The sequence below is a fragment of the Giraffa tippelskirchi genome, chromosome 11, assembly GCF_054371585.1.
Source record: "Giraffa tippelskirchi isolate mGirTip1 chromosome 11, T2T-mGirTip1v1.2.pri, whole genome shotgun sequence".
Classification (NCBI taxonomy): domain Eukaryota; kingdom Metazoa; phylum Chordata; class Mammalia; order Artiodactyla; family Giraffidae; genus Giraffa; species Giraffa tippelskirchi.
In genome coordinates, this window is record NC_137285.1 from 103,277,917 (window position 1) to 103,299,027 (window position 21,111).

A 21,111-nucleotide genomic window follows, 5' to 3' on the forward strand; every position below is an offset into this window, starting at 1 on the left:
TGCAAGGCCCTTGACACCTTACAGCATCTCAGGGAAATATCTGTGCTATAATTCAAAGTGAATGCTATATTTTCATCCCTGATAGATCCTTTAATGTAACACATTTGATGAACCATATGAAAAACCAGACTTCTGCTTTAAGTGACCCATTCCCTAGTCTTGACAATCTTTTAAAAACTGGCTTGGTGTGGGAGGCTCATGGCTAAAATATTTACTTTTAATTCCACTAATGTTATTAACTATACCATTTGTATTTTGCTTGTTTCACAAGATTATTATTTCTTGTATTACCAAATGTATGACTGAGCCTCCAGTGAAAATAGTAATGACGAGATTTGAAGCAGTTGGTCAAATGTATAGCTCGATGTACAATCAATGATTGCAATAATGTAACTCTAGGTATGGGAAGATGCAGTGAAAGGGAATACTTTCCTGGACCATAACAAGAAGACAGGTGTCCAGAGATCTTTGACTATTAAGACCTAGTCCAGTAACAGCACATTGAGTGGCCTATCAACAAAATCCTTCTTCAGAACTGGGAACGAGCCTTCCCAGCAACGTGGGACAAAATGGTCATGAAATGCCCCCCAAAGTATGGTCGGATTTATGACCACAAGGGGGCCGTGTCAACTAAAAATTGGCACTTACCAAGAGCATTGCCAGTGAGTGAACAACAAAGGCTTTGCCATCTGCCTCTACAGAGACTGAACCCCATGCTGCTATAGCGGTTGACCTTCAACAACCCCTGAGGGAGTGCAGGGTGGAGTGAGGCACTCTGTGCTCCAGGGAATCTGGTGGACAGGTCTTGAGATAGTTGGGTGTTTTTAGGAACAGATTTTGTGATCTCAATCCTTGCATCTCCTCATATCTAAAGAAGCACTAGATCCCTTCATGGTGACATCAGATCCTCATGACTAACAGAAAAGCCTTTTGTAAAATGAGTGCTTCATGGTACTGAACTCCCCCTTCACCAAAACCTTATATATTGACTTTCCCCCACTGCCACTTTGGAGCAGTCTCTCAGAGCTATCTGAGATGCTCCCTCCTGGGCTACGGTCCTCATTTTGCCCCAAATAAAACTTAACTTGCAACTCTCAAGTTGTACATCTTTTTTCAGTTGATAGAAGCAACACCATGTGAGGGATGGGGAACACAGCAGGGAAAAGTATGGAGAGAAGAAAGGCCAGATGGGGTCCCCCTAAATCTCTGAAATACCTGAGATCTCCAGAAAGTCTTGCTTGCCTCTCCCCCTCACCCTGGTCACTCTCACCTCCTGAACTCACCTCCCCAGCCCTGGCTTGCCCATTCCTAGCCAGCACCAAGCTCTCAGTGAACCTGGGCCAACCTTGAACTCTTCCTCTCACTCTGTCTGGCCAACCAACTCATCTTTGGAGCCTCTGCTTCAAGGGCAGTGCTACAGAAAAGTCTCCTGGGACCCCCACCCCTCCACTCCTCTCCCCATGAGCTCTTTCTCCTCAGGACTTGTGTTTGAAAAAGTGAAAGTTAAAAGTTACTTGCTAAGATGTGTTTGACTCTTTGCAAACCTGTGGACTGTAGCCTGCCAGGCTCCTCTGTGCGTGAAATTCTCCAGGCAAGAATACTCGAGTGGGTTGCCATTCCTGTCTGCAGGATATCTTCCCGATCCAGGGTTGGGACCCAGGTCTCCGGCATTGCAGGGGGATTCTTTACCATCTCAGCCACCTTTGGTTAACATCCATTTCCTGTTCTCTTCTGTAAGCTCCGTGAGGGCAGGCACATGACCGTTTTGTTCCATAAATATTTGTGAGTAAATGATCTGTGTGTGGGAGAACGTGGCTGAGGAGGACAAGGCTGGAGGGTAGGGACTCAGACATGACAATCCCCAAAGCCTGGTGGAGCTGCTGCTGTGGCCTCTCTGGGTGGCTGGTCACCTTTGCATAAGAAAGCCAGGGGCCTTGGGGCTATTTAATGGGAATCAGGTCCTGTTGCTAACACACTCACCACCCCTCCTCACTCCACACAGGGGGCTCCTCCCAAGGGTCCAGGACCACAATGCGTATCTGGGGAGGCAGAAGGTGAGGGAGATGGACTGTCTGGGTCCCACAGGGTGTCCCTTCCCAGGAGCTCCCACCCACTGCCCCCACTGGAGGCCAGGGAGGAAGGACGCCAACCAAGAGAACTCTGCCTGGATGAGCCAAGCACTGTGTCCAGGTTGTGAGCACACCAGAAGCAGAACCACTATGAAAGAAAGAAAGTGAAGTCACTCAGTTGTGTCCAACTCTTTGCAACCCCATGGACTGTAGCCTACCAGGCTCCTCCATCCATGGGATTTTCCAGGCAAGAGTACTGGAGTGGGTTGTCATTTCCTTCTCCAGGGGATCTTCCCAACCCATGGATCAAACCTGGGTCTCCTGCATTGCAGGCAGATGCTTTACTGTCTGAGCCACTGGGGAAGCCCCAAGAGCAACCATGGTAGTTTCTGGGAGACCTCCACATTCATTATCTTATTCTGAAGCTCACAGAGCATGTAGGATTATCCTCATTTTATAGATGAGAAAACTAAAGCTCAGAGAAGATGCAACATTTACTCAAGGTCACACAAGTGAAAGGGGCAGATCCAAGACACCTGTCCCTGGAGAGAGTGGTGGCTGTGTGTGTACGTCTGTGTCCAAGAGGGGAACAATCACCCCTTTAAAAAACACACGAAAACAATAAAGCAAGAAAAAGGCTGGACCTCCACAGGAAAAGAGGGGAACACAAACTCTCTTTTTCCTTTGCCCAGAAGAGCAGCCTGTTTGAGCCTGCAAGGCCCTCACATCTGTCTCCTCATACAAAATGAAAGAGGTTCTGAAAAACAAGAGGGGCTGTAATAAAGCAAAGACTGTGCTGGCAACGGAGCTGTGCCCAGCGTGTCCTGTCACTGTCACCACCGAGGAGACAGCAGCCGGGTTGTTCTTGCACCCAGGCTTCCCTCCAACTCCGGAGCTCCCAAGGAAGAGCACACAGAAGGACACACTCGGGCAAGACCGAGGGAGGAGCCAGGAGGCCCAGAGACCAGTTACACAGGAGCAAACACAGCTCCTACTGTGAGCAATCAGGGACCCACACTCCTACAGTAATATCACTGTTGTTACTCGGATCCAATCCCAACTGTCGGGCTCCTTAGAGCCCTCCCAGAAATCACAGACTGGCAGTGTCTCTTAACAGGGCTGTATTAGGTACCCACTGCTGCATGACAAGGGCTTCCTAGGTGGCTCAGTGGGTAAAGAATTTGCTCGCAATGCAGGAGATGCAGGTTGGATTCCTGGGTTGGGAAGATTCCCTGAAGGAAGGGATGGCAACCCACTCCCAGTACTTTAGCCTGGGGAACCCCATGGACAGAGAAGTCGGGCAGGCTACATACAGTCCATGGGGTCACAAAGAGTCGGACACAACTGAAGTGACTGAACACTCACGTGTGCTGCATAACAAACCACCTCCAGACTGAGCAGCTTAAGACAACAATGATCTATAACCACACACAGTTTGTGAGACCAGGAATCGGGAGTGGCCAGGCTGGGTGATTCTGGCTCATAAGGTTGTGCCGTTGCTGGCCGTGGCCACATCTCCACATTTAGCTCCTTTTATCTCCAGCTTACTCGTGTGGTTGGTCAGACCTCTGTTCTTTCTGGCTGTGGGCTAGAGGCTTCCGTTCTTCACCATTTGGGCCTCTTCCTACGGCCACTAGCAACTGGCTGGTGGCCCTTCCCCAGAGCCAGTGATCCATGGGCAGAGATGAAGACAAAAGCCACAGTCATTTAAGACCCAACCTCAGCAGGACTTCCCTAGAGGTCCAGTGATTAAGAATCCAAGCTCCCAACGCAGGAGATCCAGGTTCGATCCCTGGTCAGGGAACTAGAGCCCACATGGCACAGCAAAAAAACAAAACAAAACAACAACAAACAATCTCGGAAGGGACCTCATCACTCTTGTCACATGTTGCCAGTCACACAGGCCCACCTAGGTACAGTGTGGGAGGGCATGACACAAGGATGTGGATACGGGGAGGGGAGGACTTGGGAGCCATCCCGGAGGCTGGCTACTGTGGGGAGGCGGTAGTATTTGGGCTGAGTCGATTCTACACTGGGTTGGGCATCCCTGACCCCGCCCTCTGAATGCCAGTAACTTCCTCCAGTGCCAGTCATACTGCAGCTAAAACATCTCCCTTTTCCCTTCCCTCCTCCCTCACTCCTTCCAACTCCCATACTCCCAAAGCATCACAGGGCCACTGGCTTCATCCCTTTATTTTACCAGTGAGTGAATGGTTTGGCAGTAATGCAGAGGACACCTATAACATGGGAGGGCAGAACAATCACAACCACGGTCGCTCAGGTGCACAGCCCACTTCACCGAGCTTTTGAAAACATGGGCAAGTTATTTGTCTCCTTCCCCTTGAGGTTCCTGATCTGGGAAATGGAGGCAAAAGACCTAGCTCGCAGAGCTGTTGTGAGGGATAAATGAGATCCTGTGTGTTGAGCCCCTGGCACACAGTAGGAACCCGTAAACCACTGTACATGGCATAGTTACTGGACTCCTGCCAGAGATGTGCTGTTTCTTTAATATCTGCTGCTTTAAGAGGATGACCCTGGCCAGCTGAGAAAGAACACTCTCTTCTGAATCAGGAAGCTCAACCTCTGCTCTTGGCTTTGGGTGAGTTGCTTTAAACATTCCTGGGCTTCAAGTCCCCCAGTTATAAGTTAGGAAAAAAAATCATTTTCTGTTATTGTTTCCTTTCCAGTGATGCTATGATGAAAAAGAAAGTAGGTGTAAAAAGCCTTTCAGGATTTCAAGGTGGAGCATAGGGAACAAGGTCCAAGTTCTGTGTGTGCTTCATTTATGTCCCCATAGAGGTGGGTCAGCAAGGATACACTGAGCGCCCACTATGTGCCAGGCACTAGGTGAGTCAGCCACTCCCAAAGCAGATCACAGGATGATGCTTTCTGTGACTAGAACAGGCAACTTCGAGCCTACAGCACAGAAAACTACCATTCTAGGAGGCTTGCTCGGAGAAGGCAATAGCACCCCACTCCAGTACTCTTGCCTGGAAAATCCCATGGACAGAGGAGCCTGGTAGGCTACAGTCCATGGGGTCGCTAAGAGTTGGACACGACTGAGCGACTTCACTTTCACTTTTCCCTTTCATGCACTGGAGAAGGAAATGGCAACCCACTCCAGTATACTTGCCTGGAGAATCCCAGGGATGGCGGAGCCTGGTGGGCTGCCATCTATGGGGTCGCACAGAGTCGGACACAACTGAAGCTACTTAGCAGCAGCAGCAGCAGGAAGCTTGCTAGTCCACACGAGAAAGTTCTAGAATCTGGGATACATGGTACTATGATGGATACATATAAGGTGCTGCTTATTATGATGAAAAGGATGGTAGCCCAGCTCAAAATCAATGACATTCTATAATCAAGCAACTGTAACAGATTCATTTGCTGGCCCCTGGGAAGGCTTCACTGAGAGATCCATGCAGAGAGGGATTTATGAATGATGTCTTGGGCTTCTCACATCAAGAAGCTGTCCAGGCAACAGGAACAACTAGAGGGTGTCCAGAGAGGCATGAGATGATATGGTCAGTTCCAGGGAGTGGGAGAAGTCCAGTGGGTGGAGATATTTATTACCTAGACAGCCAGGAGTCATGAAAGGTTTAAAGTCAGGCAGTAATATGATCAGATCTCTATTTCAGATAGAGGTGGAAAGAAATCAGAGGCACTGAAATCAGTTAGGAAGCAATTGCAGGTTACATGGGTGAAAGATGATGGCTGCCTGAAACCTGCCGAATGCAGGTTACTCAATAGCTGTTTATGGTGAATGATTGTGTGTGAGTATACATCTATATACAGGGACGTGTTATGCATTGTTCTAGAACAGGAGGATTTCAAATAGCTTCTACTCATTTCTTCACCACCCACACACTCTGAACTCCTTCCTCTCCTTCTGCCAGCACCCTAGCAATTCCTGCCCCGTCAGTACTTTTCTCGCTAGAATCTTCCCAGTTTTCCAAACAGGATAAAACCTATTTTGCATTTCAGGTCACTTCCTCCCTAGGAAGAATTTTGTGAGTCTAGCAGTAATTACCTCACTACTTTTCAAGTCTTCCCTCTGGCTGACGTCAATATGAGTCCTACCACGTCAATGTCAATCACACTTCATCCTCACCGGCTGCTCTGCTCAGAATCTCTCTGCAAAATGTACTTACACATGTATTCATAAAAATATGGTCTATCGGTTTCTCTACCGAGATTTCAGGTCCAAAGGCTTGGGTTTCTTGGGCGTTTCTCTCTGGCTCTACGACGATTTTCAAGGTCCCCAAAGGAAAAGTTTAGGACATGTCTCCTGCAGACTAGCCTTCATGACCTGCCGCAGCCCCACACAGATGCCATCTGAAGGTTTCCACCAACATAATCATATCTCTGTTTAGGACAAGTGACTTGGATGGCTACCAGGGATCCAGCCAGCAGTCACCCTGTGCCACCAGTCCCTTATTCCACATCTTGGTAACTTCTATGATAAGAGATGAAGAGGTATGCTGTTACATCCTAAAAGGTGACTAGAAGAAGATTCCACCAGAAGACAGAGGGGAAACTCCTGCAGCCCAGCTGAAAACCACACTACACAGCTAGCAAACAGCTCGCAGCTCTTGGACACGTTGTCCCATCTGATCCTCCAACCACCACCACAGGGTACCGAAGGCAGGTATTTCTACTCCTAACTGATCAAAGAACTAAAGCACAGCAAGGTGAGATGACAAGCTTAAACTGCTGCCACTAAGAAGAGGCAGTAAAGAGATATGAACCCTAGAATCCTGTCTCCCATCACACAGGTTATTATGAAATGTCAGCCCAGGACAGTGGTTCTCAAAGGCGGTCCTCAACCAGCAGCACCAGCGTCCCCTGAGCTAGTGTTAGAAGTGTCATCCCAGATCCACTGAATCAGATGTTCTGGGGCTGGGATCCACCAGTCTGTATTCTAACAACTTCTCCAGCCAATGGGGATGCACACATAAGTTTGAGATCACTCTCCTGGGACCTGGAGATGGATAATATGATAACACAGACAAAAGGATTTTAATCCCACAAAGCCTTTGTGTCAATAGGAAATGCCTGGGAGGAATTGGTTCCACTGTATACAGTGCAGGTTCTTTCACTGAAGTCAACCTTAGTTCCCACTATACCTCCAGCATGTATTGGACACTGTGTATGGTTATTCAGGTTGTGCACTGCACAACTCAGAAGGAACAGTGCCCTTGGAGATGTGCTACACAGCCATGTGCAGTGGCCACATTGCTGGTCTCACATGGTGGTGGCAATGAGCAAGATAGATTGACCAGAAACAGGATGAAAAGTGAAAGTGAAAGGTGCTCAGTCGTGTCCTACTCTTTGCGACCCCATGGGCTGTAGAGTCCATGGAATTCTCCAGGCTAGAATACTGGGGTGGGTTGCCATTCCATTCTCCAGGAGATCTTCCCAACCCAGGGATCGAACCCAGGACTCCCATGTTGCAGGTGGATTCTTTACCAGCTGAGCCACCAGGGAAGCCCAAAAACAGGATAAGAAGGTGGGACTCCATATCATCACATACACAGAGTCATTTGTTTCTAATTCTAGAGCCCCTGGGCCCCTCACCACAGACCCAGCACCCGTTCCCTGAGAGATGGTACATCTCAACCCCTACACTGATTCGTCTGTTCCCACAATAGGGCACATGATCATGTGATGTGGACCAGTTCAGAAGAATCAGTGAGTAGAGATTCCTGAAAGGGATTTTTTTTTTTTAATAAAGAGCCAAGTGAAGAGAGAACAGGCTGCCTGGGGATTCACGGGCTGCATGGGCACAGGGAAGATTCAGAAAGAAGCTGGACAATTATTAATACCCATAGCAAGGGAGGATCAGGCTCCTTTCTTAGACTATTTCATCTAATCATGGAAATGAAAGTAAAAGCCTTAGTTGCTCAGTCATGTCCTACTCTTTGTGATCCCATGGACCGTGGCCCACCAGGCTCCTCTGTCCATGGGATTATCCAGGCAAGAACCCTGGAGTGAGTTTCCATTCCTTTCTCCAGGGGATCTTTCCCACCCAGGAATCAAACCCAGTCTCCTGGATGTTAGGTGGATTCTTTACCATCTGAGCCACCAGGAGAGCCCAGTCATGGAAATGGATCTGTGCAATCCACAAGGAAACTGAGGTATAGACAGCATACAGCACTCGCCCTAGGTTGTACAGCCACTAAACACCATAGTCGGAATTCAGACTTGGGCTGTTCAACACTAGGGTGACCAACTGCCTCAGGGATGGCTCCTGGGACACAGAGCCTTCAGTGCTAAACTAGGAAATGTGGGTAAACCAGGATGAGTGGTCACCCTGCCTAACACCGAGAGTTCTCTAGCTCCAGCCATAGTCAGTGGATTACATTGCTGATGCCAAAAACCTCTGTCCAGCTGCACGCTGCATCCTGGGAGAAGCTCGTTCCTGACACCTGCCTCCACATCTCAGGCAAAGTCCGGGCTGACCTGTATCACCTTCACAGTGGGACAGGGGGACAAGAGTGGAAAGAGGCAGGGTTCACACTGGCATACACTGGGTTTTGTCCCTGCTGGATGGTCATCGTCTGCTTCCACACTGCAGAGGGGTTACTCTGGAAGAAGCAAAACAAGGCATCATCTCTCCTGGGCTCCGGCTCCCTGACAATGGGCCTTTGGAGGGTCCCCTGGCCCCATGTGAGGTGACAGGGTATCCTCTCATACTACATTCACGTGGATCTAAGTGTGTCTCAGAGATGCGTGGTTGAGGAATTATAAAACCCAACAGAATGCCCTAACCCAAGGTCATACATTACATTCAAGGGAAAGCCTAGATTCGAACCTGAACTCCTGACCCCAAATCTGAGGACGATGGAATAAACATGGAGCTGATTCACTGACAGAGCTAAGGATCCAGGCCGTGGCAGAGGCTCATCTGAGGATGCTGGGCATCCCACCTCAAGTCTGGCTGTGGCACACTCCTGCTCACAAACACAGAATCTCAAATGCTCTGAAAAGCAACGGAGTCCCATCCACCTGGTGACACCCTGGGCTTGTAGGGAGTGGAAGTGTCCGGGTGGAGTGTGCTCAGGGTGAACCATTCCATGCTGGGAACCAAGGGGAGGCCCTGCAGCTGGAAGCCCCTAGGGATCCTGCACTGTGCACACACCCAGTTATGTCCAGTATTAGCCCAGTAAACAGAGTTCCCAGTTACTCCATTTACCAACAAACGTATGTGGCATTTGGGCTGGTTTTACCCCCTCAGCTCCTATTCTATGTTTATAGAGCTAATATATTTGGATCAAAGAAATATATCTGGAAGAAGGCCACTGGGGGGAGGGCAGGGGCTGGTCTTATCTCTGAGAACTGCTGTCTAGAATCTGCCCTTGGCACACCAAGGGCACCAAGTCAGACGACAGTGATGAACACCAGGGAGCCGTGGCCGCAGGTGGCCTCTCCTGGTCTCTGAGAGTCCCATCTGGGAGGGCATCTATGGAAATGCTCTCTCTACTCTTCCTTCTATCCAGCCAGCCAGCATCAAAGAGCCTGCCTTGTGCCAAGCCTTGTGCCAAGCCTTGTGCCAGGATGAGGGAAGATAGAGGAAAATAAGATACAGGCTCTTGCCCCCAAGGTACTCACAGTCAGCAGAAGAGACAGACAAGCAAACAGGCAACACAGCACAGCCTCAGGTACCGCAGACGAGGAGCAGGTCTGGGAGAAGGTGGTGAGAAAGAACAGAAGGCAGATGGAGGCTGGGAGGGAGTGGCAGGAGACAGCCAGGCCCCGAGACGGGGGCTAGGGGAGGGGTGCTGGGCACGAGGACCGTAGGCATGCACACACGTGAGTGGGAACAGACACAGAGCCTGGTTGTGACCTGTCTGCACCCACGCCCCACAGAGATCCCTCAGCCCTGGACATCTCCAACCACACCTGTGTGCAACCAGGGCCCTCGGGCATCTCAGGCTCCCCAGGGAGCCAGTCCCCTGAGATTGTATGATGCTAAGTGGAGCCCAGTACCCCTGGGCCACCTCATCTCCTGTTCTTCGGCATAACCACATGCTTGACCCCTGGCCCAGTTCCCTGGGAGAGCAGGTCCTTTCTGAAACCCAGATCCTCTGGGCATCCTCTCTTTTCTTTTCCAACAGGCCTCTGCCTCCCTCTTACTCATATAAGTTAGAGCTTGCTGGGAGAGAAAAACCTTGCATTTATCCTTAACAATTAATCCTTAGTGGTTAACAGGCAGAATTTACTACCCATGAGCACACCAGCAGCCTGTTCCTGGCCTGCCTTGTATCAGTCCCATCCCTAACCTATGTGAGCAGAAAGTGGCTACTGGCCACCCCTCCACTCTACTCGACCCGAGAAGAGAACTCCTCTTTCAAACTTTGGCTCCTTCTGCCTCCTGGACAGGGCAGCTCCTCAGCCTCAGTTTCCTCATCTAGAAAATGAACAGAATCACACTGCTTACTCTAAGGCTGTTGTGTGAGTTAGAATAAATGATTCGTGAACAGCACCCTGGCTTCTCTAGATAATATGTGTGGCTAATCATGTGTTACATACGGCTTAGTGTTGCACGTGGGTTATCTCAATGAAATCTCACAACAACCTCTTGAGGTATGTACTATCATTATCCTCATTTTATAGATAAAGCTCAGAGAGGTTAAGCAACTTCTCTAAGGTCACACAGTAAGTGGCTGAGCCAGGATCCAAACCCAGACAGCCTGGTCCAGAGTCCAAGTTCTTGACCACCTCAATGTGCTGCTTAAAGCAAGACTTCTCACACCTTAATGTGCTAAAGCAACCAGTCATGTTAGATGTAGATGCTGATGCTGCAGATGTGGGGCCTAAGATTCTGCATTTTGACAAACCCCAGGGATGCCAGGTGAGGCCTCAGGATACATACTGGCATCTTTCCTTTCATAGAAAGATAGTCTTTACAAGAAACCTGGATCCCTGGGATTTCTGAGCTGGAAGGGACCTTTGCAATCCCTCAGTTCCCCTCAGCATCCCACCAGGCTTTGGCTGGTGGGTATTCCCTCCACTCTCCAACTAGATCCAGCCATGAGTCACCCTGGTAACCAGGGACCCAGGGGGACAAAGTCCACACCAACCTTACCCGATGCCTGGTCTGTGCCTCCCATTCAGGCCTGAGCCTGAATCTCAGAGGCTGAGAGATGGAGCCTCAGCCCCCAAGGCCTGGTTTTGATTCTAGACGGTGGTTTCCTATTAGAAAAGTAAGACCAAGGTCTCAGAACTACAGATGAGAATAAAGGACGTCACAGAAACAAGGCGGGTCATCTCTGAGACAAACAGGTCCCGTGCCCAACCTCACCTCCCCACCCCACAGAGGGCAGAGGAACCAGAGAGGGTATAGGTGGGCAAGACCAGGGGCTGCCTGCCAGCCGGGGTGATTAAAGACCAGGACGACAATGCAATTCGCAGGTGAACCTCCCAGACGGCATGCTGAGTCCAAGAGGCCAGGCTGAGAACACACGTGCTTCCCTTCGTAGAAGTTCAAGATCACGCAACGCTGATCCACGGTGACAGGTGTCAGGAGGGTGGTCACCTTGGGGGTGGAGGGACCAGCTGCAGGGACACACGAGAGGCTTCTGCGGTGCTGGGGAGGTGCATCTAGAGGGTGGCTACACAGGTGTGTTCATTTTGTAAGGATTCATTGAACCATACATTTGAGGTCTGTGTGCTTTTCTGTATGTATGTCATACTTCATTTAAGAGGCAATTAAAAAAAAAAAAACAACAACCTAGCTGCAAAACAAAAACAAAAGAAAACAGAACCAGGGCAGGCTACCAAGGGAGTCTGGATTGCTCCACCCCAGGGAGGCTTCCTTCCCTGAAGGACAAGGCGGGGTGGGATGTGGGAACAGGGATGGGGTAGCAGGAACCCTGCCACGCTCTGTCCTTCACATGGAGTTGGACCAGCACCGACCAGGAGCCTTCCTGGGTGCCCTGAGCCTGTATCTCTTTCACTCCCATGAGCCAGAGGGCACCCCATTCACCAGGGCTGGTGGCCGCGGACATCGGCCCCCAGAGAGACTCATGTCACCCATGCAAGACATCCGGCCAGCATCTCCCTCCCTTTTCAACAGGCTAGTTCTTAAAGAGCTTATCTTCTGTTTCACGATACTTAGTCAACCAAGCAAGCAGACTCTGAGTTCCACTGCCTAGAGGCAGGTCCCCACTGGTGTGCGACCCAGGCAGCCCTTTAACTTCTCTGTGCCTCAAGGGTCTTTATCTGTAAGGTGAGGATAATAAGAGCACCTTCTTCAGACTTTCCTAGCGGTTCAGTGGTTAAAACTCCACACGCCTAATGCAGAGGGTTCAAGTTCGATCCCTGGTTGGGGAAGATCCTGCAAGCTACATGGCACAGCCAAAGGAAAAAAAAAAAACCAGCACCTTCCTCATACCGTTACTCTGACGATTTAATTAATACTTGTGAAGTGCTTAGAACAGTGCCAGGTCCACAGTAAGGACTACGAAAGTGGATTTGTGCTATCATATTGCAGCATTTTGCAGACATGTTAGGCACCACAGATGTGGGCCTTCGGGAGCAGGCCAAAGGTCAGGCAGCCAGGGGCACCTGGGTCCCATGCTGGTGGTGTGGCTGAGAAGTGCCCTGGCAGAGGGCTCTGGGGCTCCCTGTCTGTGCCCCAGGCCCTGTCACAGGGAGCCGGGAGGTTGAGGGAAGCACAGGGGTACCCAGGGAGGTGCAGGGAGCCCACAGGAGTGGGATTGGTTTCCTCAGATCCAAGCCACCCTCCTGCTGCCATCAGGGCGTCTTTCTGAAACAGACATGCGATCATGCTGCCTCCTCCTCAGAACCCCGGGCAGCTCTGAGCATGCTGTTGGCAACCTGGGGCCACAGGGCGCTCTCTTCTGCCTCCAGCCCCTTGCACAGTGCCGTTCCCACAGCCTGCACCCGTCCTGTCCCCTCCTCACCAGACAAGCTCTGCTTCTGTCTCAGGACTCAGCAGAAACGTCAGGCCTCTCCTGGAACCTCCCTCCCTGGGCAGGCCTAGTGCCCTCATCCTCTCTTGCCAGGGCTCCCTAAGCACCTGGGACATGCCTCCAACACGGCGCATGACACTGGCTTAGAGTCTGTGCGTTTGCTAGGTGCGTCTCACCTCTGGGTGGTGGCTCCCGAGAGCGCACAGTGAGTGACAGATGAGTGAACAGAGAAACCCCGTCCAAGGGCCGCCAGGCCACACTGCACACCCAGGGCCCCGACGCCAGGCCCCCTGCCACCCTGTCGCCTTCTCTGCCCATCTCCCTCCTTCCCACCCCCGCTCCATCCCACACCCACAGTCTATGATGGCTCTTATTCCCTCCTGCGGCCCCCGCTCCAGACCCCGACCTCCCCGATCTAGAGTCCTTCTCCCCATAACAACACTGATGCAATAGAGTTTTTCTCTTTTCATCAGTCCCAAACCCTCAACCCTGGGAGTGGGTTTCCTCAGAGTTTAGGTACTTCTTGATGTAATCCTGGCCAGGGCGTACTTATGAACCCCTGCCAAGCAGCCTGGGGACTTCAGTGACCTGGGTGCCCAGGGGTCAGTCAATCACTAAGCACTCACCGCCCTCTCCCCGCCCCTCAGCCCACCATTGGCACAGACGCCAAGGGCAGGGCTGGAGTTCCAGGTGGCTCCACGAAAACCCATCCTATCAGAAAGAAATAACTGAACAAATAAAAATAGCCCACCCTACTGAGCTGTCCCGAGGAAGGACAGGCGGGCACCCCAGGGCAGTCAGAGGGCAAACTGAACTCTTGAGGAGGCAGAGGTCTTCCTAGTCATGGAACCTGGGGCCTCAAGATCTAGGACAGACCACCCAGATCCTCAGACCTCAGGTCCCTCAGGTAACATGGGAGAGGGATGAGGCCCGACTCACACCACTGTGGTGTGTCCGGAATCCAGTGCCCTGTGGGAGAGAGTCTTATAAGCTGCTGCAGCCATGCCCTGAAGGTCCAGGAGAGCCTAAGTGTTGAGGTCAGACTGAAACACCAGGTGACCAGAGGCAAAGGGTTAAGCAAAAATGACTTCCCTGTGAAGTCAGCCACCACATCTTTAGTAAGAAGGTTCTTAGAGGTCATCTGGTGACCCCTTCCCCCACACCATAGGCTTCCCTTCCACAAGCCCCATAAAGTGCCAGGAAGAGCACAGGCTCAGCAGGACAGGTCTGCTCTGTTTATTTATAAGCTGTGTGATCTTGGGCAGATTACTTAACCTCTCTGAGCTTACTGCCACCAGTGCCTTATGGGGACAATGATACCTCTAGCGTGTTATTCAGAGAAAGTGAATATAGAACAAGAACACCTGGCACAGAGAAGGCACTCAGTAAATGGTAACTAACCTTACCACCTGGCTGTGCTTTAGACTCCCTCAGTAGTGGTGAGCTCACTACCTTACCAGGGAATCCAAGCCACTGCTTGAGCACTTTGTTAGAAAAACCATGTTGGTATTGAAGCACTTCTGTCCTCCCCATGATTCCTGCCCACTGGTCCTGCCACCTGAAGCGTGTTACACAAGGGAGGTAGGCCTGCTCCCCTACCCCTCTGATCACACCTCCCATTAAAGAGGAGGCTGGAAGCATGTCCTTCAAAGTCTTGTCTCCACCCACACAGTCTGATTCCACCAGCTTTTTCACAAGACCTGATTCTCCCTGGTCACCAGCCATCGACACGCTCCTGGAGTAGCTCAGAACAGAGGACAGGATCCAGCTAGTGTAGAACACAGGGCCCAGGTCCTCTCTGGTCTGCAGTCCACTTTGTCGATGGATGGGGCTTGGAGGAGAGGAGGGCTGGGACTCCACCCAGGCTGGTGGTGTTGCTTGGAGTCCACCCCAACTACTATGTCCAAGATCTGAGACTTGGATTCCCCTCTGAACACCCACTTAGGGAGACTTAGCCTTAGGGAGGCTGAGAAGGGCCTGCATCAACTACACCTTCCCAGTCCATCTCAATCACCATCACCCACCACTGTGGGGGGCAGCAGGAGAGGCAGGGGTGCTATGGGCAGTAACTTCTCAGGGTCCCACTGCGTACGCCCAGCCGCTGGCAGGGCGGAGCAGGTCAGATCTGGCTTCAGTTGGCTCTGTGTTCCTACAGCCCAGGACCAACCCTCACATATGCCCTGGGGGGTCCTGTGGGGCTCCAAGGGAGGGCTCTGCAGTCTTCCTCAGCCTTGCCCTAGGTAGGTGGGACATGCACATTCCCAGAGGGGACCCACAGCCCAAGGATGCAGGAGGGGGAAAGATGAAGCCTAGGACTAAGGATTCCTCCTCCAGACCCCCCACCCTATTTCCCTGGTCTCCTCTGAGCCAGATGGGGCGTGAGCCAGGATAAGAGCCTAGAAACATGCTGGAAACCAGATGCTGCCACGGAACTGTGCCTTCCCAGGTAAATAAATTACACACTGAACACAAACAATCTGCTGCCTGCCTCTTCCCATTCAGAGGGTGGTGTGCACGGGGGGAGTGAGCCGTCCCTGAGAAGCAGCTTTATTTCCTTGTGAGGGGTGGGGGCAGGGACTGGCCCCACGTCTAGAGCGCTCTGCATCCTGTCACCTGGACATCTCAGGTAAATTATGGGAAAAGGAACTTTCTGAGCAGTCTGCTGAGAGGGCAGCAGACTGTAGCCTGAAGAACCAGCCCATCTGCTGGGGAGGCGGCAGCGGGCGACCTGGACCCTTCCTGGCAAGATGCTGAGGCCCAGATACGGATGAACCCAGCCTACTCCTGGGGGTTCTGAATGGGCCGGAACTCAGGCTAAGCTGCAGCGCAGGAAGGGCAGGTCTGCCGGGAGCTCTCCCTGGGCATGAAGGGCGTGTGACCTGCAGCAGAGTGATGGAAAGAACCCACCTTCCAGTGGGGAGACTTGAGGCTACACCCCGAGAAGGACGGCTGAACGGGAGGTGTTAGAAAAGACAGCCCCATGGGGCTGTGCAAACTTGAGTTCTGGTGGGTTTCACAATAGCGGAAACCCAGGCCAGACCCTGAGGGGGCACATGGCACACAGGGCAACAAGCCTGTGTCTGGCCACAGTCTACACAGCAGGGTTTGGTGTGGTTGACAACAGGCAACGAGGAGTGGCAGCTTAGAAGCTGGAACACCTATGTCTGTATTCTTGTGTTGCACCCAAAGAGGCCCATGACCCTTTGGTGACCTGGGTTTCTCATTTGGGACATGTCGGTTCAGGGGAGGAGAGAGAATGAGGAAGGATGCATCCCCCAGCAAGAAGTGGGAGCAGAGCTGGGGGCCCCCCCACTAAGCCCTAAGGGGCTCCGTCTCCCTCCTCCCACTCTCCCCATCCTGCTGCCTGCCCCAGCACTGCGCTGACTCTTTCCTGGGGGGATCTGGCAAGGGCTGGTCTGGGCAGGTAGACACCTGTGTCTTTGTGGGGCCTGGGGTGGGCGCAGCCGAGCGGGGGGTGTCTCTACTCCTTCGGCAGAATGGGAGGAAAACTGCGTCTCCACCAGGGCAGTGGATTATGAAGGTGATCCCATTAGTGGAACTTCCAATGGTTCGAGACCATGAGACCTAGAGAAACTGTCGGCCACTGAAAGGTGGTACCTGTGGGCACACGTGTCAGGCAGAGAAGGGGTAGATAACGCCCAGGAAACACTGATGACATGTCTCCTGGGTGTGTCTATGCTGCCATGCACATGGGCCACTGCATGCATGCCCACCTTCCCCAGAGTGAGCAAGGCGAGGATGAAAGAAAACAGTGTGAGTCTTGGTGGTGATGGTGGTTTAATCACTCAGTCATGTCCATGGACTGCAGCCCGCCAGGCTCCTCTGGCCGTGGGATTTCCCAGGCAAGAGATGATTCCAATCCCCAGATGAAGCCTTTACCAGAAAAGTGCCTGGCCCGGGAGTCAGTAGACCCGTTCAGACCAGATGGGACCTTGAACAAATGCACAGAACCATGTACTTTATGAAAATACCCGAATTAACCCCCCAGGTTGGAGAGACATTGTACAGCAAGATCATGCAGCCCCAGTGCCTGCCCCCTGAGGGTTTACATGCTGTAAAATGGCAGGAGGCTCACGTGGGTGGGATGACAGGAGAAGGGGGGCCCTTCACCCCGCATCAGCTGGGACTCTGTTCCCTTCGGGGGTGGAATCTGAGCTGTCCTGCCTGGCCCTTTGGTTACAGCCTTCCCTTACTGAGACCTCGTGCCTTTTTTGGGCGCCTTCCGAGGTTTCTGTTTTGGGGAGGCCAGCAGCTGGGGGCGGGGGCTACCCATGCATGTGTGTTTGTGTGTGTTTGTGTGTGCGCAGGCGTGTTGTTGGCACGGACGTGACTCTGCATTATCCAGGCCCATAATGAGTCCTCATTGCAATGGGTTTGATGGAATAATTATATTCTGGAAAAACTGCAGGAAACTGCGTTCCACTTCTTAAAGGGCAGGATCATCAAACATTTGTGCTACATTATTTGCAGTCACACCTTCTGCTGCATCTGCTCCCTTAAAAAAAAAATCTCCAACTCCAATCTGATCTGAATATATAAATCTGAATTATCACAGCAAAGGCGATATGCTCACACCTTTTTTCTTTTTTTTTTTTTATCTGTTGCCATGGTGATTAGATAAAATTCACGCCAAGTCTCCAGGGAAGGATGGAATTATTTCAGACAGTTTCTCACCCCTCTCAAGCTACTTCTCTCTGTAACATGCCTGGGCACCATCTCTGGGATTGGGCAGAAGAGCAGCAAGAAGAGAAGGCACCACCTCTTTGGGAAGCCCTGGACAAGCAGCAGAAAGCACTTCTCTTTCAGAGATTCTCTTGGTGCCAAACTCTGCCCTCAGCCACAGAGCCAGAAACAGGTCCTCAATTCACAGCTTCCCTGGCCATCCCTGAAGCCACCTGGGGAGAAAAATGGAGACCCAGACAGGGAAAAGATAGCATCCATGTTCAAGGTCAAGGCAAAAGGAGTTGCAGAAATTGACCCAGGGCTGTGACTCTGTCCTTCCCAAGTAGAGCTGAACAGGGAAAGGTTTTCCTGAGAAAGCAGAGTCTCAACTCCCAGTGCTGGGTCTGCGTCTGGATCCAATTTCCATCATGGCTTTCCCAGACTAAGATTCTCACAGGGGCTAATTATCAATGGATGTAGTTTATTAAAAGGTTTTTGCAAGGGGCATTATTGACCTAATTGTTATTTAACACCACCAGTTCACGAACCTCTTCTGTGTGTGTGCGTGCATGCGTGTGACTTAAAGGATCCAGTGTGTATTACAGAAGGCAAAGTCTCCCTTTCTAGCATAAGCTTTCTCATTTTGATCAAAAGTCTGAGTTCCAGGGTAGAGGAGATAGGAGCTCTGATTCCTGGAGACCTCTTTCACTGAATCCTCAGGGGCCTGAACTCACACCCATAAAAGCTAAGAGAAGTTCATCATCAAAACCACAGCTAAGCAAGAAGGGGAAAGCTTCATCAGTCCAGACCTACAGGGCGGGACAATGATTTGTGTTCGTCTACTCTAGTGGCTCACAGTAGGGTCTCATTAGCAGTCCCATCGATAAAGAGGAAGCCATTGGAGCACATATAATTTTGAATGTTATCTCACAGCAGCATTTTACCTGATGAAGTGTTAGGAGAGTGAACCCTGGTTGTGGGGTGGGGGGCGGGTAGGAAAGGATGCCAGCTCTTTCAAGGGGCTTCATCCCAACCCCTCGGCCCAGGACACATCGAGGAAGTACACCATAAGCAGGCCGCTGGAACAATGATTTCTTTGAGTATTAGGCAGAGAATGTGTCTTTTGGGGCTGCTCACCAGGACCAGGACTCTCCAGCAGAGCGACCTGGGCAGATGGCGGGGTCTGGCAGCCCGCAGGTTGGGGTTTGCTAGAGGCTCTGTGTGAGCCTGCTGTTTCCTCTCTGGGCCTCAGTTTTCTACTCTGACAACAGGGGAGATGATGCCTATTTCTGTCCCTATTGGGAAATGCCGCAAGTTCTAAAGTCAGGAATGGTATTGTCGTGTGGGGCCAGTGGAGAAGCAAGGACACCAGGAGGACCGGGCAGGTCCCCCCTCCCAACCTCTCCACCCTGGACGAGCACAGAGCCTGATACATAAGCCAGCGAGAGCCAATCCCTAAGCCTGTCCCGTCACTCAGCCCACAGCTGTCCCTGGAGAGCTGTGACCCCAGGACGGTGGCAGGAGGGGTGGGGACACATGGGTGGGGAGCCCAGCAGTCCCGGCTGTGAATCCCACAGAGAGCACTCAATAGCTCTTCACCCCAGGCCATGCAGCCAGTCGAGTCTCTGTTTCCTCAACTGTGAAATGGGAATACATTTAATACCTATCTCCCTCTTGTTGTCAGATTCGAATGGTATGAAATCTATAAAGCACTCAGCAGAGGGTTTGGACCAAAGCAAAGTCTCAACACATGGTATCTGAGAGGACGATGAGGATGCTGGAGGAGGAGGAGGATGGCAGCATCACTGTAGCAAAAGGTGGTGCAAACACAGCACAGAGGAGCCCTGCGCTCTGGTTCCCACTTTGCCATTCACTGCCACTCTGTTGGGGGCATGTCCCTTCATCTCAGATCCTTATTCTTTATCCACAAAATGAGAGTCTACTCTGTCGTGAACTTGTGCAATAAGTGTTATTATTCTTGATTTTCAAACGAGACAAGGAGGCTTCGAGAAGATAAGCACTAGAAGTTGCCCAAGGTCACATATTTGTTAGTGGCTGAGTTGGGACTCAAACCCAAGTGTACGAGTATCTCCCTGGCTTTCAACGCAGCACATACAACATAAGATGGGGAGTGTACACTTTTGTTGATTGTCAAGTGTGATACGTGGCTAAGTTACCATGGCTGTGGGCATCACTTTGAATTGGCAGCTGGGACATGTGACTTAGTGGGGCTTAGATGCAGCTGTGGCTCACCCTGCGTGCTGCCAGAAGAGATGGAAGCCAGGGAGATGGCCTCAGAGAGCCCGGTTCTAGTCCCAACTATCACTGATTATGGGACTCTGCCAGGTCCCCTCCCAGTGCCAAGCCTCTGTGATTGTAGGATTCAGTCACTGGGGGCCAAGTGAATAGGCACTGTTTGCAAAGGAGAGGCTGGGGCCTCACCTAAGGACAACTAAGGGAGATGAGAGAAGGAAAGGGTCACCAGAGATGTATGTGCACAGCTAAAAAAGATCCTGGAGTCCTTTCCCTTTAAGAGAAGCAAAGATCCTTGACTTTTGGATGAGGGCTGTGCATGCCTGGAAGGGGGAGGGGGCCAAAAGCCCCCTAGTCTAGAGATTCAAAGGCACCCCAGGCCCTGCGAGATGCAGAAACTCTTAATTGGAGCTGTGCGTGCATCCAGCACCGATCACTCCATGATGTGCCTTTCTGAGGCAGCACAGAAGGCAGCCCTTCATTAAATCTGACACCAGGGAATTAATTCAGCTCACTGCCGTCACTCTGTCTCCGTCACCCTTTCCCCTAAACAGCCACTGCTCCTTGATCTTCCCCACCTTCATGTCGAAAATTCTCCTTGAGAAGGAAAGCTTCCCCCAACTGTCACCTGAGCTATGACTATATTGAGGGCCAGGACCCAGCGCCCAGATCCAGAGGGTGCAGTGGAGATGGATGGGTGGGCGGGTAGATGGATCAACACACATACCGTCCTAGAAAGTAGGTGAAGGAAGGACCATGGGCCAGGATGGTTCCTTCTCCACCACTGGCAGAAGAAACGAGGATTTGAAAGCTACTAGTGACAGCTCGCTGGCTCACCTCCTTTTAGCTATTCTTGAAAACATTGACTTTATAATTAAAGTCCCTTTGGGAGGAGTCATGTAGAGACAGAGGAGGAAGAAAAAGAGAAGGGGCCATGGGGAAGCTACCAGGGCTGCTCTGCACCATCATGGCACTTTCTTGCCCACTGAAAATCACAGCTTCCAAACTGACCCCCCACCGCCACCTACAGGTACCTTCTTACCTACCCACTGTGTTCCCCCACGGTCTCCTCGTGACTTCACAGGTGGCTAACCTGTGTGCCGAGCTGCTTCAGCTCAAGATGAGTCAGGGCGGGTCCCAGGCAGGCAAAGCCTCACCACCAGCCGTGA

At 51.5% G+C, this 21,111-nt stretch overlaps 1 protein-coding gene and 1 long non-coding RNA gene across 7 annotated transcripts in view; one reads left to right on the forward strand and one right to left on the reverse strand.

The window, feature by feature from the left end:
• The window catches only part of DSCAML1 (DS cell adhesion molecule like 1), a 361,106-nt gene that overhangs the window by 296,341 nt on the left and 43,654 nt on the right, over nt 1-21,111 (reverse strand). The gene's annotated exons all lie outside the window — the stretch shown is intronic.
• Nucleotides 5,385-11,730, forward strand: LOC145525626 (uncharacterized). Of its 3 annotated transcripts, none has more exons than XR_014068331.1 (4): nt 5,385-5,593; nt 6,054-6,717; nt 9,573-9,730; nt 11,484-11,730. It is a non-coding gene; the product is annotated as an uncharacterized LOC145525626 (long non-coding RNA). The 3 variants fall into 3 exon arrangements; XR_014068330.1 differs by having other exon boundaries at nt 5,404-5,593; nt 6,054-6,760; nt 9,569-9,730; XR_014068332.1 differs by lacking the exons at nt 9,573-9,730; nt 11,484-11,730 and having other exon boundaries at nt 5,416-5,593; nt 6,443-7,381.